This window comes from Sitophilus oryzae, unplaced genomic scaffold, assembly GCF_002938485.1.
Source record: "Sitophilus oryzae breed Bouriz unplaced genomic scaffold, Soryzae_2.0 scaffold_935_pilon_pilon, whole genome shotgun sequence".
NCBI lineage: Eukaryota > Metazoa > Arthropoda > Insecta > Coleoptera > Curculionidae > Sitophilus > Sitophilus oryzae.
Genome location: NW_022147567.1, coordinates 606,612 through 623,879, shown reverse-complemented (window position 1 = coordinate 623,879; position 17,268 = coordinate 606,612). Strand labels below are relative to the sequence as shown.

Genomic DNA, 17,268 nt, shown 5'->3' with positions numbered 1-17,268 from the left:
ATATATATATATATATATATATATATATATATATATATATATATATATATATATATATATATATATATATATATATATATATATATATATATATATATATATATTAAATATTATAATTAATTAAGAGAAAGTTATAAACAACTCATGATTTAATAATAATAAAAACAGAAAGAGGTATTATTAAAAAAGGTAACATAGTTACTACAACCTTCTACATACAACACTGCGTTTATCCAACCGAGATCAATTTGTCAGTGGTATTTTACTTCTTCTGCCACGCCCTTTCTAATTTGAAGTTCAATAAAACACAAAGTTTACTTAATCTGAATGAGTTGCATAGAGGCCACTAGCTTTTTAATTTTAACAGCCGGGTGGTCGGGGTTCAAAGATATTAATAAAAGGGCGCCACGAGATTATCCTCTATGAACTCGGCAATAAAGATGTAACTATTAAGTAGACTTCAACACTAACCTCGAACTGTTGAGTGCAACTACCATGAACTTCAAATATACTATAATTACTTGAACTTATGTAACTCTAACTTAACTATGAGACTAGACTGTAAATAATACTACTAAAAATATTTAAGCAATTTATTGAAATATTAAAAGTTAAATAGGATATATAAAAAAAACGAATAGAAAATAAAAAATGAATGTAAATGACTGAAAATGTAAGTTAAATCAGTATGTAAATCAATAAGAACTAAACCTATGACGTCAAACCCCCTTAGCTAACTTATACTAGATACAGTCAGGGTGGTTTATAAATAGCAAATCTAAATCTAAACAGTCTTACTCTAATGGATGTACAATCTTGAAACAACTCGGAAGTTCCTCGGGCTGAGCTACGGTGTATAGCTATGAGGTGGCTACAGCAGGGTACAGCAGCTCGGTGTACTGCAATTGGAGCCCTTCAGCAAATGTACAGGCAGGTGTAGGACCTCAAAAGGTGAACATAAAAACCCTAAATAATATTGGTTGTCTTAGAAAAGAGCCTCAATTATAGAACAAGGACTAGCAAAACGTGTAGGAGTTAATAAAGGTAATAAAGAAGGACTAATCAAATCTGAACTTTACCTCAACGAGGGTTTATGATGTCCAACGGGTAACTCTACACACGGGCAACAGGAACGGATGGAATTCTGGACTGTTCTGTGCTACGGTCTGGATCGGTCTTCTTGCTCTTGGAACTATTCGGGGACTTCTTGGGCACGTGGAATCGGAATATCGGTCGGAAAAAGGCTATTTTAATCCCATTATGGAAACTGGTCGGTGGTCCATGTAAATCCCACAAAATACAACCACGTCTCTGACCAAATGTGTTCTGGAAGACTTAATCCTTCACTAGGAAGACCTGCTAATCACCAACAGGGAATGCTTCACGGAACGGCAGCCAGTTCTTCACGACGACACTCTTCAGCCGGGGAGTACACAAGAAGTGATGCAAGGATTCGATTTCCTTCACAAAATCAGATTTCAACCGAAAATCTCCCTCCAGGATATAGATAGAGAACTATATATCTTGACTAGTCCAACTCACAAAAAGGCATAAATAAAAAACCATGTTCTAGGTTATTTTCACAGCCATCTTCGATATCCGGTCAATGAACGAACTAAACTCACAAATTCCCACAATTAAATGAACGAATTGCACACTGCGATCCACATCAAAAATAACCAATTTAACTACGAAATTTTATCTGATAATTATAAAATTTCAATAACCAAAACAAAGGATAAATAAATCCAAAAACATCTGATTTGATCTGACAGTGACAAGGGACAAGTGATGACCAAAGATATAGAGAGATGGACAAAAATTCTAATGCTGGGCGGTATCCAGTGACAATATTCTGTGGCTATATAATATCGCGGTGTATAACGGGTTGCATAATCGTAAAATTTAAATAAAATAATATTTAACCATAAAATTATAGTAAACATGATGCAAAAACAATAGTTATTTGCGAAAATTTATGAGCTGGCACACAGAGGTCGTTGCGAGGAAATTTGACTGTTACACTTCTTCTTATAGTGCTATACTCTATACTGAGCGTCGGCTACCTCTCGCATGTACTTGAGATGTGTGTCATCAGTGTTTCACAAGTACACGGGACCTACAGTTTATGGCCTAATCCGAACGGCACTATTTTAGAGGCTGTACAAGGCAAATATACTTAAGGTAGTTTGCCATTGCCTTCCTTGAGGTGGCGGCTCGCTGGTCGCTTTATTTAGATAAATAAATATTTTTATTTAAATAAATAAAGCGACCGTAATGGCTGAGGATCGAACCCAATACCATCCCATCTCTCGCACCGCAGATCGCCTGATCGCCACACTACTGCTTGGGCTACGCGGCATTTTACTAATAAAACAAATTTGTCTAACCGACAAACAATGCTTCAGGAGGCATATCTCCTCCGGTCGTCAGAAGCAAAAAAAAAACACAAAGTTCAATAAACTATTTAAAAATATCTACATACAACTATTCAATTTTTTTATATTTGTTTTATTAGATTATTTATTCAATAACGTTATAGATACTCTACTGAAAACACCAAGAATTATTCCCCCTAAACATCTTCGGACGGCGATATCCCCAAATGAACACAACGCAGGAATTTATTTCAACCCTTTCCTCTCACCAACACAACCCCTTAATTTGTCAAATCGTCGCTAATCGTTTTAAATTCAAACAATGCGGCCGCGAGCCGATAATTAACGAGAGTTTTAAGCCCGAGAGAGGGCTTTTAGCCAGTTAGTTAGTTTTCCACGAAGCCGAATCGACAATCAACAAGTAGCTGGCAGGGAAAAGGGTTAAAGTCGGAAAATTAACGAGCGAAAGGGTTGGAAACAACGGCGAAGATGAAGTGGCAAAGCGTGGCAATTAAAAGGCGTTTATCGGATGAAAAGTGGGGAGAAAGTCGGCTCGTGCCAGAACGGATTTCTGTTTGTATTGTTTCGGTATTTGTAGAGGTTAATTCGATGTAAATGCCGATAATTGTAAAAGCACGTTATTTTAAGACATTATTTTTTTATTTTTTACATTTTGGAGTCATTTTTATGAAACATTGCCAAACAACAAATTATAAATAGAGCTCTTTGGTTTCTAAAGTCTAAATTGTTAGTTAAATAGTTTTTTTTATTTGTTTTTCGTCAAATATAGACTAAAACTTTACAACTCATAGATCTGAAGACTTTATGGTCATGGAAATAATCCAGCGATTCCAAAACAAAGTACTAAAGAGACACAAACATTTTCATTTCCTCAGCATGTATTACTTGATGTATAATGCTAATTTGGTGCTCTGCAACTTTCATTGTATGGTTTATTATTTAGAATAATCATTTCCGTTTGACGAACGTTTGAATGTGACTTTAATGCGTTTATCAGCAAAATTGCTAAATAGGTAAATATCACCATTCTTCATCTTTCGATTTCTGCCATACTACTGGACCGAATTGAACGAATACTCATTATATGCAGAATTTAATGGTCTTTAATTTTTGTGAAATATTGGCTAGAACACAACGTTTCGGAACTATATGCAAAAAACCGAAAGAAGTCCAAGAAGTTTACCATGTTTTGGTCCTCCTGAATCGAGCGGCGGTCGAGCAACCGTGCAAAACTAGGATAATTATTATCTTTGTCAACTGAAAAAATCAAAACCATAATTAGCTTTCCAACACTTTTTTTCAAGCGACCCCTATCGCTAGATCTTATTTGACTGGCCTATGTGTGAACAGAAGTTAAAAACTACGACTGCGATACTGTTTCATTTGGACATTGTTGAAAAGCTAGCAATAGGAGCATTGTCTGTTTTCCGTATTCATAACTCTCCGCTTGTATTTCTCTAAGGGTAAATATTTGGTCAATGGTACTTCTTCCTTTCCTAAATCCACATTGGTACTCTCCAATTTTGTCATCAACCTCCTCCACTAACATTTCTTTAATATATGTTGCCAGTACTTTATACGCTACATTTAGGAGAGCTATACCTGTAGTTTTGACACTCGCTCTTATCTCCCTTCTTATGTATAGGGCAGATTATTGCTTCTTTCCACTCTTTCGGTATTTCTTGTTTCTCCCATACGTCTTTCAGTAGTTCCTGGATGTGTTCTATCAACTTGGACCCTCCATACTTAAATACCTCAGCCGGCATGTGAACATTTCCGGGACTTTTGTCATTCTTTAAGTTCTGGATTATTCTTTGTACACTTTCATAATTCGGTGGGAGTACCTCTTTATTCTGATGCTCTATATTTATTTCATCCTCCTCCTGCTTGTCTCGAGTATCTTCGCTTTCATTTAATAGTTCTTCAAAATATTCTTTCCATCTATTCAAAACATCCTCCTCAGTTGATATTATTTGTCCATCTTTGTCTTTAATATATAGTGTCCTACCTTGGTATCCCTTTCTTTCATTCCTCAGTCCCAAATATAAATTTTTAATTTGCCTTGATTTATAATGCTCTTCTATATTCATTAGGTTCTTCCTAGTAATAGCCCAAAAAAAGTGGTATATTATTCTTAGTTCCTTAAAAAAGACAAAAATATTATGTCTTTGTTTATTGATTAGGACGAAAAACACTTGTGTTAATATTCTGAATCGATCTCTTTAATACTCAAATTGCTAATCATGGGCTGCAATCATTAAAAATTGGATACCAGGATTGCAACTGAGAGCAATATAATGCAATAATAAATACTATTGAAACTAAAATTATACAATAATTTTTGGTGTTTAGAAGTAATATCACAGTTTAAAGAATATATACTTTAAACTGTGTATATATTCTTTAAACTGTGGTAAATATATGCTTTCATCATACTCTTGCAATATGTAGTAAAATGGTAATTAATGATCTATTGCTGTTCAACGCACAAACCAAACATTTTTACGTATTTTCATTTTCCTGAAAACTGAGATCACTATTTTTGTTCTAATAAAGGTGCATTTAATATTGATTTTTTTTTATTTTTTTTTAGATGTGTATGAATGTCTACAGCATGTACTTCAAACAATAATTTGTTTATACCGTTTAATATTAGAAAATTAAATTCCTAGTTTATTCCTATTTCTCTCATTATATATTTATTTGTAAAAAATTATTAAAAAAAATAATCTTTAAAAGTAAAAAGTATTCCTTTACTCTTCATTTAAATTCACATCTGTTGATTACAAAGACAAATTGTATTGATATCCAGCGGCTTTGCACTCTCTGGACAGTGATTGTCAAATCAAATTCTAACAACACGCGCCTGGCTGCGAAAAGGGTTGAAGTAGGAAAATTAATGAGAAAAAGGGTTGGAAAATAGCGACGGCATTTTTGGAGCAAGATAAAGTTGTAAAGTATGGCAATTATAAAGAGTTTATCGGTTGAAAACTGGGGGGAAGTAGACGCGCGTGCCAGGACAGATTGCTGCAATTAACGTTAACAGCAATATTGATTAATATCCAGATTTTTAAAGCTTTTGGCTTTTAACATAATTTGTATATAGTTAAATTGGATTTCATAATAAATTCAGGTATTTTATGCAAAATAATTGTTTAGTTTTTACTAAGAATCAAGAATTTTTTTATTTAAAATAATTATACTAAGAATACTAATTTTAAGTAACTTACGATTTGAAGTAGCCCCTAGTTCTGGACAAATAGAATATCACTCACCTAAAAAAAAAAGAAATCTTTATTAGAAAAAATTTCCAAACTATACTTTTTATGAGACATCAGAATTTACAAAATGTTATTATATTTTTTGGGAATATCTCGACTTAATTAAAAATACATAAACACGAATTTGCGTAATCTACTTATGATTTAACTTCTAAAGGTTAAAACATCTCATCTTCTCAACTAATTTTCAATAGAGTTTTGAAGTAAAAAACACTTTATACACACATAATACTTAGTATCTGTAAAATAACGATTGTGTTTTAAAAATATCGATTTCGTTCTTTTTTTACTTAGATAAAGATAATAACACTTGAAACATCATAAGAACGTTTTTGATAAACTAAGTTTGCGTTTAACTAAAGTACCAATGAGAAATTCCTTTACATATAACAGTAATTTACAAATTATACATAAAATTAAATATGACATCGAAATTACTTATTCACAATTATGTAAAACCAAATATAAAACTAATTTAAGAGAGAAAAAATATCCGACAATTTAGAAGATTAGACAGTTGGAGGTTGGAACCTTTGGTGTTACAACAGCCAAATAAAACACTAATTCACCACAATACAACAAAACACTTTACTTTTAATATTGAACGCGTATTTCGCTAACCATGTTAGCATCATCAGTAATCATCTCTTGATGATGATAACATAGTTAGCGAGATGTCAGTTTTGGTGTATTGTGATGAAACACTGTTTTATTTTTGACATAAGATGCTAAAAAATTGTTGTGCGTACTAGTATACGCTTTAGAGAAAAAAGTAAACTTAGAGCGGTTCTAAAATGTAAACATAAAAGGGAGCGTTATTAAACAACTATCACCTTTATGACTACATCTTCTAATATACAAGAATACCATTGAATGCGAATTTATCATGCATAGGTAATATTTAATAGGAAAACTTAGTGTGGAGCAAAATAATTACAATATTTTTATGATAATTGTTTTATGGCTGTGGTAATTGTTCGTTTGATTTAGTTTGTTTTTACGAATTATTTTGAATTTTGATAGCGTTTTCTGCGTTATGTAATAGTTAGTAAAGCATTGCTAACATTATCTAAAATTTTCAAGTTTCGAACTAGAGACAATGGTCGAAACTTGAAAATTTTAGATAAGATGTTAGTTAAGTAGAAAATCCAATCTAATCTAATTCTAATAGTGTTTTGGGGTCCTCTTTTTGGTCCTCCAGTCTCAATTGTCCATTATTATTATTCATTTCACTTTTTGTTCATAGTAGAATACTCGCAAAAATTTACGGCAAATGTGATAAACAAAGATAGGAAAACTGAAGCGGATCTCTTGTGCAGATTCTCAATCACAGAAAAAAGAGCAGAACATACCAAATGTACTGTTCTTTATACTAAACTATAAAAAGCCATTGGCAATGTGCGATATGGAAGACTTAGTCTCCAAGTTATTATTTTTTCCAATAATAAAAGACCGTTCTGTGCCGGAAACACTGCGACTTGTAAGGTCTATTGTATTTGCGCCCTTTCTAATATCTGCATCCACTCTTCTATTTCTGTACCCTGTACCAACGTGTGCAAGTTCTTCATAGAATGGGTTCTTCATAGGTTGGTCTTCAAGTGGTGCTTGCGATCCAAAGCCTAGCTGTGAATATTATGTGCTCCGCTGTTTCAGGATCTTCTTCATCGCAGAGCCTGCGGCAAAGACTTCCTTAATAGCGGGTGCGTCTCAAAAGTGACTTACCCCCTATAACTTTTTTATTTTTTCAGATAAAAAAACGAGACTTGGTATGTTAGTATATGACATAAATTAGGATTAATTGACGTTTTCAATTGTTTTCGATCACTTCCTGTTTCACCGGAAATGACTACAACTTTTGATTTTTAAATGGCACACTCCGTATTTTTTTTAGTTTATTCGATAGAAAATGACTTTCTGAATCGAATGACACATCATAAGTCAACTTTTGACATATTCACTAAAAAACAAATTGTATTTTAAATTTCAATCTAGAGTGCCATGGCTGTATTAAAAACACTAATTTTTAATCAAGGAGCCTTGGAAAAATAGATTTGATCGTCTAATGTTTTTAGTGTCTTGTCCTGGCCGGTTAAAAGATGCCCATATCGTATTTTTAATCATATCTCAATTTTTGCAAATGGAATGAGGGTGGCTCATTAGGATATTTGGAAAAAGAATTTTTTTTTACGAATAATTTGATACCGCACACTTGGTATATCAAGTCAAAATTGTCGTTGAATGAACCGCATCTTATAATTTCAAATAAACATATGCGAAAATGTCAAAAGTTGACATATAATATGTCATTCTATTCAAAGACATTTCTGTCGAATAAATTAAAAAAATATCGTAGTTTAAAAATCAAAAGTTGTAGTCATTTCCGGTAAAACCGGAATTGACCGAAAACAATTGAATATGTCAATCAATCCTAATTTATGTCATATACTAACATACCAAATCTCGTTTTCTTATCTGAAAAAGTTATAGGGGAATAAAAAAGTTATAGGGGTGAGCCACTTTCGAGACGCACCCGGTATAGGTTTGGTTTGGTTTGCTCAGGCAGCACTTGACAACCATATGTCCAGTCAAGAGACCTGCCATACTCTGCACTTTATTCCTGTTTAGTATCAGTTCCTTTGTGGTTTTAGAATTAGGTCCTTGGATATAGGCCTTGCTATGCTTGTGTTCCTTCTGTTTCCCCAGTGGATATTTTGCTTCTCACTGATTCAGAGTTTCTCTCCAAGTTTTTAGACTTTGTAAAAAGGATAAGATTGGAGAATATAATCTGAGGACAAAATTACCACAATAGATTTAAAGGTCGCAGTGGAGTAAACGAATAACTACCTCATAAAAATCTAATATAATCTTTAATATAGTATATATATAGAAACAACTAATGGATGCCTTAGTAGAAGTACTCAAAATAGCGGAGGAGGCACAGGATTTTTCTGCTGCTCACCGAAGACTATGCGCGGTAATAACTTTGGATGTGAAAAACGCATTCAACAGCGCATCATGGCAAGTAATATTAGAGAGTCTTAGACAGAGAAAAATAGACGAGGGCCTAATATCTTTTCTAGCATCATACCTTAAGGATAGGAAACTTATTATAGAAGCGGAAGGTGAGACCCAAGAAATACCCTTGAGCAGTGGTGTACCCCAAGGTTCCATACTTGGACCCACATTGTGGAATATCTTATATGATAGCCTACTCATAATGGAAATGCCGGTCGGAATATCTTTAATCGGTTTTGCCGATGATATAGCCATGACAATAGTGGAGAAGGATGAAAAAATTCTCATGAACAAAGCAAATACCGGCCTTCCACGAATTTCAAACTGGATGGAAATCAAATTGCTTAAACTTGTACCACAGAAAACAGAGGCAATAATATTAACAACAAAACGAAAGGTGAAGCCAATATGCTTTTCTATAGAGAGCGTGGATATTATTCCATCAAAAGCTATCAAATACCTAGGAGTATGGCTGGACCCTAAATTAAAATTTACGGAACACATAATTCGAACTATACAGAAATCTGGAAAAACACTAACAGCCTTGTCTTGCATCATGCCAAATATTGGGGACCAAGATCCTCCAAAAGTAAAATATTAGGTAGCGTAATACACTCTCAAATACTCTATGCGGCTCCATTCTGGCACACCGTAACGAGTAATAAAAGCAGAACAAAAAAACTTGCGGGGATCCAAAGACTTACTTCCATCAGAATTGCAAGTGCCTACAGAACAATCTCCACAGAGGCAGTAGGCGCAATAGCAGGCGTCCCACCCATAGACCTATTAATAGAGGAAAGGAAGGAAATTTACAATGGAGTACAGAAGCAAATCGCAAGAGGGGACCTACTCGACAAGTGGCAGGAAATTTGATTCCTGATATTAGGCAATGGATATCCAGGCCATGCGGAGAGACTGATTACTTTGTCACGCAAGCTCTATCGGGACATGGTTGCTTTATGAAGTATCTAACGGAAAGAAAGAAACGGGACTCAGATAGTTGCAACTACTGTGGAAATAGTGATGACGCAGAACATACACTGTTTAGATGTACGAAATGGGACTACATTCGTAATGATTATAAAACTCATACCGGCTCAGTTTTCAATGCGGAAAATATGATGAAATACCTCACTGGGACAGAGGAAATGTGAAAACTAACTGCAGGGATACTAAGACAAATATTAGAGGAAAAGGAAAATGATATAAGAAGACAGTAAACAGACAGCTCATGGCGAAGTAATGCGGAAGCGGTTTCCACCATGATCAGCGTTAGGGAAGTGTGGGTTTTTTTAGCCGGTAAGAATCCGGCACTACCCGGCACTAAGGACAGTAGTTTACTGTTATTAGTGCTGGGTATCTTATGCAAGATTCTCTTTCCCACAGAATAAAAAAAAATCTTTAATATAGTGATGTCTAACTACAGACCAATATTATTCATTTTGTTAGGACGGCTCTATGTTTATTAACTTCTCTAAGGCCATCACTTATTCACGCGCTCATCGCCATTGTCCGAAATCGTTTTCTATCTGTCCTCTTAATTCACTTAAGTCAATTAGAGAAAATCTGTCCAAATTAGAACTGGGAGCGCTAAGCAGGAAAAGGATGTGACGCGCGCGCTCTCTTTAATTACGCCGTCGTTGCGTTTAGGTGCTCGCACGTATGTGTGTGTGAACCGGGCTTAACGAATTGTAATTAACGTTTTAATAGGGATACGGCAGTTAAAATAATTACCGGCAACGATCTTCCGTGGAGCGGGGGCGGTGGCACCGACGCGGCACCGAATTACCACGACACGTTGGACGTTCCTCTTAAAAAACTTAAGGCATAAACAATTATAATTAACAACGCAAATCGGCGTTAAGGTCGGTCGTCAAAAAATCCCGAGCGCTGGACATCTTGATTTATGTATGTTGGTAGTTTCAGTGAGAGCGCCCACCAAAGTAACGTAGCATCTGACGTGGCACATACATGGCAATGATATGGCAATAGCGTTACGTGATTTTTCAGGAAGCGCACTTATAAGTGATGTCGCAGTGGCGTAAACATGTCATCCTCAGAGGATAAAGATTTGTTAGCAGTTGTAAACCTAATTAATATGAACCAAAATTATCCAAAGCGTCACTATTGGCTACACTCCTTTTGCAAAAAGAGACAAAGGAACAGTGGATTTAGTGTTTTTAAGGAATTGAATATCTATCCTGAAAGATTTCAAGCATTTTATGGAATGAAAAAAGAAACCTTTGTCTTGTTTATTCCTATTGGAATAATCGGCACGAGTGTGGTCACAAATGCATGCATGGTTTAGTCTCAATCAGTGATACAAAACGTATATTGAAGTCCGGATCGTCTTTCATTCTTGCCAAATTCGAGTAACGTGTTAATAGCACGTGGCGAAAAGTAGAACCAGTTCTAGTTTTGAAGCAGTAGCATGGCATGCTACAACGACAAATGACGTTTCTGACAGCGTTACTTCAGTGTGCGCTGACACACTTATTGTCGTTTGTTCAATTCGACGTAACTTGCTAGGTGCATGTTACTCCTTGCCAGATTACGTGTCACGTCAGATGCTACGTTACTTTGGTGGGCGCTCTCACTAAGATTGCCTTATTCTTTCAATATTTTAGTTGTTTCGACCTAGTTATTATGTAAATGTAGATTGTATGCGAGGGGGGAAGTTAATCACCGCGATTTGTAGATCTATTGTGTACCCCTTTCTTGAGTTATAACTTATCATACTGTTTCAGGGTTTTGAGAAAAGCCAGTCTATCTCCAATAATAATAGATACTGCCAATGTCAGGGTTATGGCACGAATGGTTATCGTCTCGGCGCACTCAGTGATGAGGTATTCTGGTGTTTCCTCATTTTCCCCACAGAATCCGCATTCACCGTTGTTTCTTAGCTTCAATCTGCTGAGGTATTCATTGAGGCGACAATGTACTGTTTGGTTTGGTTTGGCCCCCCCGTTACAATCCGTAGATTGTTCATACTAAAATCAAAGAAAATCTTTGATTTTTCTCGGTCGTAAGCCCTTCGAGTGTCTTAGACCATTGGGGGATTTTCATTTCAGGTTACGGATGGAGTCTTCGAAGGTTCTTGAGTTCCGCTTTAAGTTGGTTTCCACTGGTCTAGTTAGTGGGACATGGAGGGTTTGCTCCTGTTTTAGCTAGATCGTTTACTTTTTCATTAATTTCTATCTCTTGGTGGGTAAAATTTAAAGAAATTGTAAATACTAAAATCGATGCATCGTTACCTTTAAAAGCAAATATCTTGAAAACCGAGTTGAAAACCTTTCACCCTTTTGAACTAAACTGAGAACACCTTTTCTACGTAACAAGGTCCTAGCTTTTTACGTCATGTCTTAAAATTACTGTATCTATAAGGATAAAAGAAGTACCACCAGTATTACTTTCTATCCTAATGGAAAGTACCCTTACAGGGCTGTTACGAAATATTATACAACTGCCATTCGCTTTGGCATTAAAATGTGTGTAAGAGTACCAAATTTCAAGAAAAACAGTTTATCAATGTTCTTAAAAATAAACAAAATATTTATATACCTTTATTGGCCTTTCGAAGGCTTTAACTTCTTCGGGAAGTATTTTAGGGCATATGTTCATAGGAATTGTTTGTTGTATTTTTATCTGTAGTATCATCCACCAAAGTTAGATACACTATTTTTTGACACCCTGTATAATGCATATACAAGCTCAGCAGATAAAGAACATTCAATAACGTGATATATTGATGCTTCCAAAACCAAAGTGAGGACAGGGTTAGGAGTATTTAACCATCAATTCAAAGTTGGTCAAAGAATGCCTAGAGAAGCTGAATAAATTAGGCAAAGAAAATCACCAAGTGATAGAAGGAAATGAAAAAATAAACGATCTAACTAGAAACTAGAAAAGGAGCGAACACTCCATTAACCGTTTTGCTTTCCAAGTGAAAACCAACTTAAAGTGGAACTCAAGAACCTCCATCCGTAACCTGGGAATCCTTCAAACGGTCTAAGACACTTAAATTTCAATCTCTAACACACAATCAAATTTCCAAGAACTTACGACCAAGAAAAGATTTTCCTTAATTTAAGGAAGAAGAATCTCCGGATTGTGACAGAGTGGACACTGTCTCCTCAACAAACACCTCAGTAGATTGAAACTAAGAAACAACAACAAATGCAGATTCTGTGGGGAAAATAGGGAAACACCAGAACACCTCATCACTGAGTGCGCCGAGACGACAACCATTCGTGCCATAAACTTTGGTACGACTGATATCGGAGATGAAGAACTAGCCTCTGTGAAGCCGTATTAGAGACTGGATTTTGTCAAGGCCCTGAGACTGTATGATTAGTTATAACTTGTTATAACTAAAAAAAATAGGTACACAAAACAGATCTGTAAGGGTGATAACACCCCTCCCGAACATTCCACATTTGTACAAGCAATCAAAACTTCATACGGTTCTGACAATTACATTTCTATTAAAAAACAGAACTCTCGTCATAAATATCCGTATTCCTTTCATTTGCCATTTAAAATACGTTATCATATTCTAGACACAATTAAAACTACAAACTATATAGTTGCTGCAAAAATACATATATCCTACAGTGAATTATTTAAAGGTTATTTATTAAATCGTTTAGTTTAATCAGAGGTGGCAGTTGATCACTTAATTACCGGTATATTTTCCTGTCGTTCGGTACCATATTTTATACTCGTAATTAAGTTAATACCGGCGAAGTTTAATGTTACCTAACAAAAACACTTAATAACGTTCTAATTTAGTACCTACTTATTAATATCAATTTTGCAGACAGCAAGAATGTAAGAAACAAATAAAATATAATGTTTTATAACGATATTTTCATACGGAGCGATCAACAATGGTTGCAATAGTTGGCAATATTGTGTTAGAAGATTTTGCGATTAGTGATTGGTACTGATGATGCTAAAACAACTTATAGATCGAAAAATTTCTGCAAATTATGTCAATTCGTTGACGTAAATTTTTTGGCTTTTTCTTTATCTTGAAAATTTACTTAAAATTTTGACTTTGTTATTTGTAAAATCGAAACATTTGCCAAAAACATGTGTTACAGTCAAAAATTACTATTTTTCAATACATCTAAGTAGAGTGTTCAACATGAAAAAGAAATACATACATAAAAGCACAGCTTATTTTTATCCCGGCCTTCAAAACAAGATTAGAGAGCGAACAATAATCGAGGAAATAACTTTTAGTCCATACAAAATCGCAGTTTTAAGCACCGTTATTATTTACTAAATATCAGAAATGTATAATTGGACTATTTAAAAATACTGGAAGTAACAAACGAAGATGGAACAATTTGGTAAGCCCATATAAAGATATACAGGGTGGTCCGAACTGTATTCTGGAAACCTCGACAGCATATTCTGCAGATAAAAATAAGTAAAAGAGTTCGTATAAATGTATATCCTAAAATGCTTAGTTTCGGAGATACAGGGTGTAGAAGTTTCATTTTTGTTTCGGTTTTTTCCAAATAATTTTTGAAGTAATGTAAATATTTGGATGAAAATTGGTATCTGGGAATTTTTTGAAGTCAGAAATTTGATTTTGGTATCAATATAACTTCTATTTGTAGAGGGCGCCACCTACATATTTTAACTGGTTTGAAGAGTAATAACTTTTCGTTCGTACCTGTATGAAACTACTGAGTAAAAAAATGTGAATTTACGACGTTCTCTATGGAAAAAAGGTCTCTTGGTAAAAATCGCTACGAGTAATGGTTCTCCAGATATTTGGAATCGAAATTATCAATACCTGTCATCATTGATATAAATTAAACTTGTTGACTTTTGACATTTGAAATGTTTTTGTGCCAAAAGTTCAACGGAAACTGTTTTATCATCATTTCTTCGCAGAAAAAAATATGATTAATTTAAAAACATAAAAATTTCCCAAATTTATTATTTCAGTCAAATAACTATCTACTCAACGTGTTTATTTTTTGTCAATAATGACAAGTCAGATATCATTCGGTAAAAATAAAATTTCTACACCCTGTATCTCCGAAACTAAGCATTTTAGGACATGCATTTATACGAACTTTTTTACTTATTTTCATGTGCAGAATATGTTGAGGAAGTTTCCGGAATATAGTTCGGACCACCCTGTATATTGCCCTTTGAATTAATATAAGTGTGTTCAAATATAAATATTTGCAATTTTTTCAAACCCTTTAAATATCGTGTTATTTAAGAGCCATTATTTTGCATAAGACAAAATTGAATTGAAAAGAAGAAATATATAACTTTTTTACTACTTTTATTATTATTCGAATCGAATATAATAAAAAGCTCAATACAGGGTCTTCAAAGATTCAATGATTTTCATTTTTGTTTATTTTTCTCCTAATTGTAATACAAAAGGTGACATTTATTGAATTTGTAGAAAAGATTAGATAAGAATTGTCCCAAAAATACTGAATTTTCTTTAACTAGTTGCAATGGATCAATTCAATTACAGTTTTAAAAAAACACAGTGCAGTCAACTATACAGGGTGAATCTTAAATAATTGCAATTTTTGCACTTATTTAACACTCACCCAGCAAAATAGGGACTACACAGTGCAATCCATATTTTCGTACTCAAAGCTTATCTTAACCTGTCCATCATTAATAAATATATGATCAGCAATTAATTAATCTAATATCAAATCAAAATATTCAGCAACCTATTTTAAACCTATAATTATAATATTTTTGCTGTTAAAACAATATGAAGGTCTTCTTTTACTATAAAAACATTGATAGTCTAAGCGTGCGTAACACAAAATAAGCATAAATTAAAGAAGCAATTTTGGATGTTCTAAAATACAATAAATACCGTATGGCTAAATAAAAACGATGTCACAGTAGGCGTAGAAATAACTCTTCAGTCCGAATTTTGTTATGTCTGTCGAATGTCACTGTTAAAGTGTAAATCGACAATATACAATATTACCAAAGAATACTGTCCATTTAAAGTTTACAAGAATTGAAATAACTATTTAGCAGATGCCATTGTGTAGACAAAGTGACGATTGAACTGAAAAATTATTTCTACGCATACTGTGGCACTATTTTCATTCGATCACACGGTATATATAGGGTACGTGCTTAAAAATTGTGTTACTGACCTTTCCCATTGAGGTCAGTATGGGTCCAAATTCATATTGCGGTGAATCATAGGCTGAAATTTGAAAAGAAAACAACTAATCAACATTCTTTCGGAAGAAGACAGAGACATTTATTTTATCCACTATTTTTAAGCACGTTTATATCAATCGCTATAATCAAATTCACTTTCACAGTTGTGTATTGCCGTGAATTTGGCTATAGAATATTATGATCAAGTAGATAATATGAGTGTAAGAAAAATGAAGAAAAGAAATAACTATCGAGAAAAACATGCTTAAATATACCGGGGGAAATATATCATAAGTAATATTTATAATAAATAATATGTAATATGAATAATGAATAAAAATCGCTAATACTAACCATTATCAAGATTTTTGGAATGTAAATTATCAATATGTCATTATTGACAAAAAATAAACATACTGGCTAGATAGTTATTTGACTGAAATAATGAATTTGGGAACTTTTTATTTTTTTTAATAATCATAATTTTTTCTACAAAAAAATATGATGGAACAGTGTCTGTTGTACTTTTGACACAAAAACACTTTAAATTTATGATTTCAGTCTAATAACTATCTTGTCAATATATTTAATTTTTGTTAATGATGACATGTATTGATAATTTTGATTCTAAATATCTCGAGAACAATAAATCGTAGCAATTTTTATCAAGAGACATTTTTTAAATAAAAAATAGCAGAAATGTATAATTTTTTACACAGCAGTTTTATACAGGTACGGACGAAAAGTTATTACTCTTCAAACCAGTTAAAAATATGTAGGTGGCGCCCCCTCCCACAGGGAGCCGCATTGACATCGGAATCAAATTTCCCGTGTCAAATAACTTCTAGACACCAAGTTTCATCTAAATATCTACATTAGTTCATAAATTATTAGGAAAAAATCGAAATAAAAATGAAACTTCTACACCCTGTATCTCAAAACTAAGTATTTTAGGATATACATTTATACGAACTGTTTTACATATTCTTATCTGCCGAATATGCTGCCGAAGTTTCCCTAATACAATTCGGACCACCCTGTATAATAGCCACAGCAAATATTAATCTTAAACATTGGATGATTAATTATTTAAGTTTAAAAAATGCCTCAAACTGAAATCATGTTGTAAACTATTCACACACACAGAGTATCCTACAATGGTACAAAAATCACTTATTTGTGGAAAGTGAAAATGATACCCAATTTGCACATATAAAAATATAGAGGGTTTTTCATTAAAAAAACGTATGTTTACTTCATAACTGCAAAAAGGAGTGCGCTAGGACAAATCTAGCCACGCCGCTGGATTCTACCGAAGAAGTTTTATAAGAATGGCATTATCATTTTTCAACCCTTTGTTGATGATCGCTAAATCTACCACTTTAATTTAACCAACT

At 33.8% G+C, this 17,268-nt stretch overlaps 1 protein-coding gene across 1 annotated transcript in view; it reads right to left on the bottom strand.

The window, feature by feature from the left end:
* The window catches only part of LOC115890866, a 53,418-nt gene extending 37,540 nt beyond the window's left edge, over window positions 1–15,878 (bottom strand). The window contains exon 1 of the mRNA XM_030911220.1: window positions 15,862–15,878. The gene's annotated coding sequence lies outside the window, so the exon portion shown is untranslated. The remainder of the gene's footprint in view (window positions 1–15,861) is intronic.
* Between the last annotated feature and the right edge of the window lie 1,390 nt (window positions 15,879–17,268).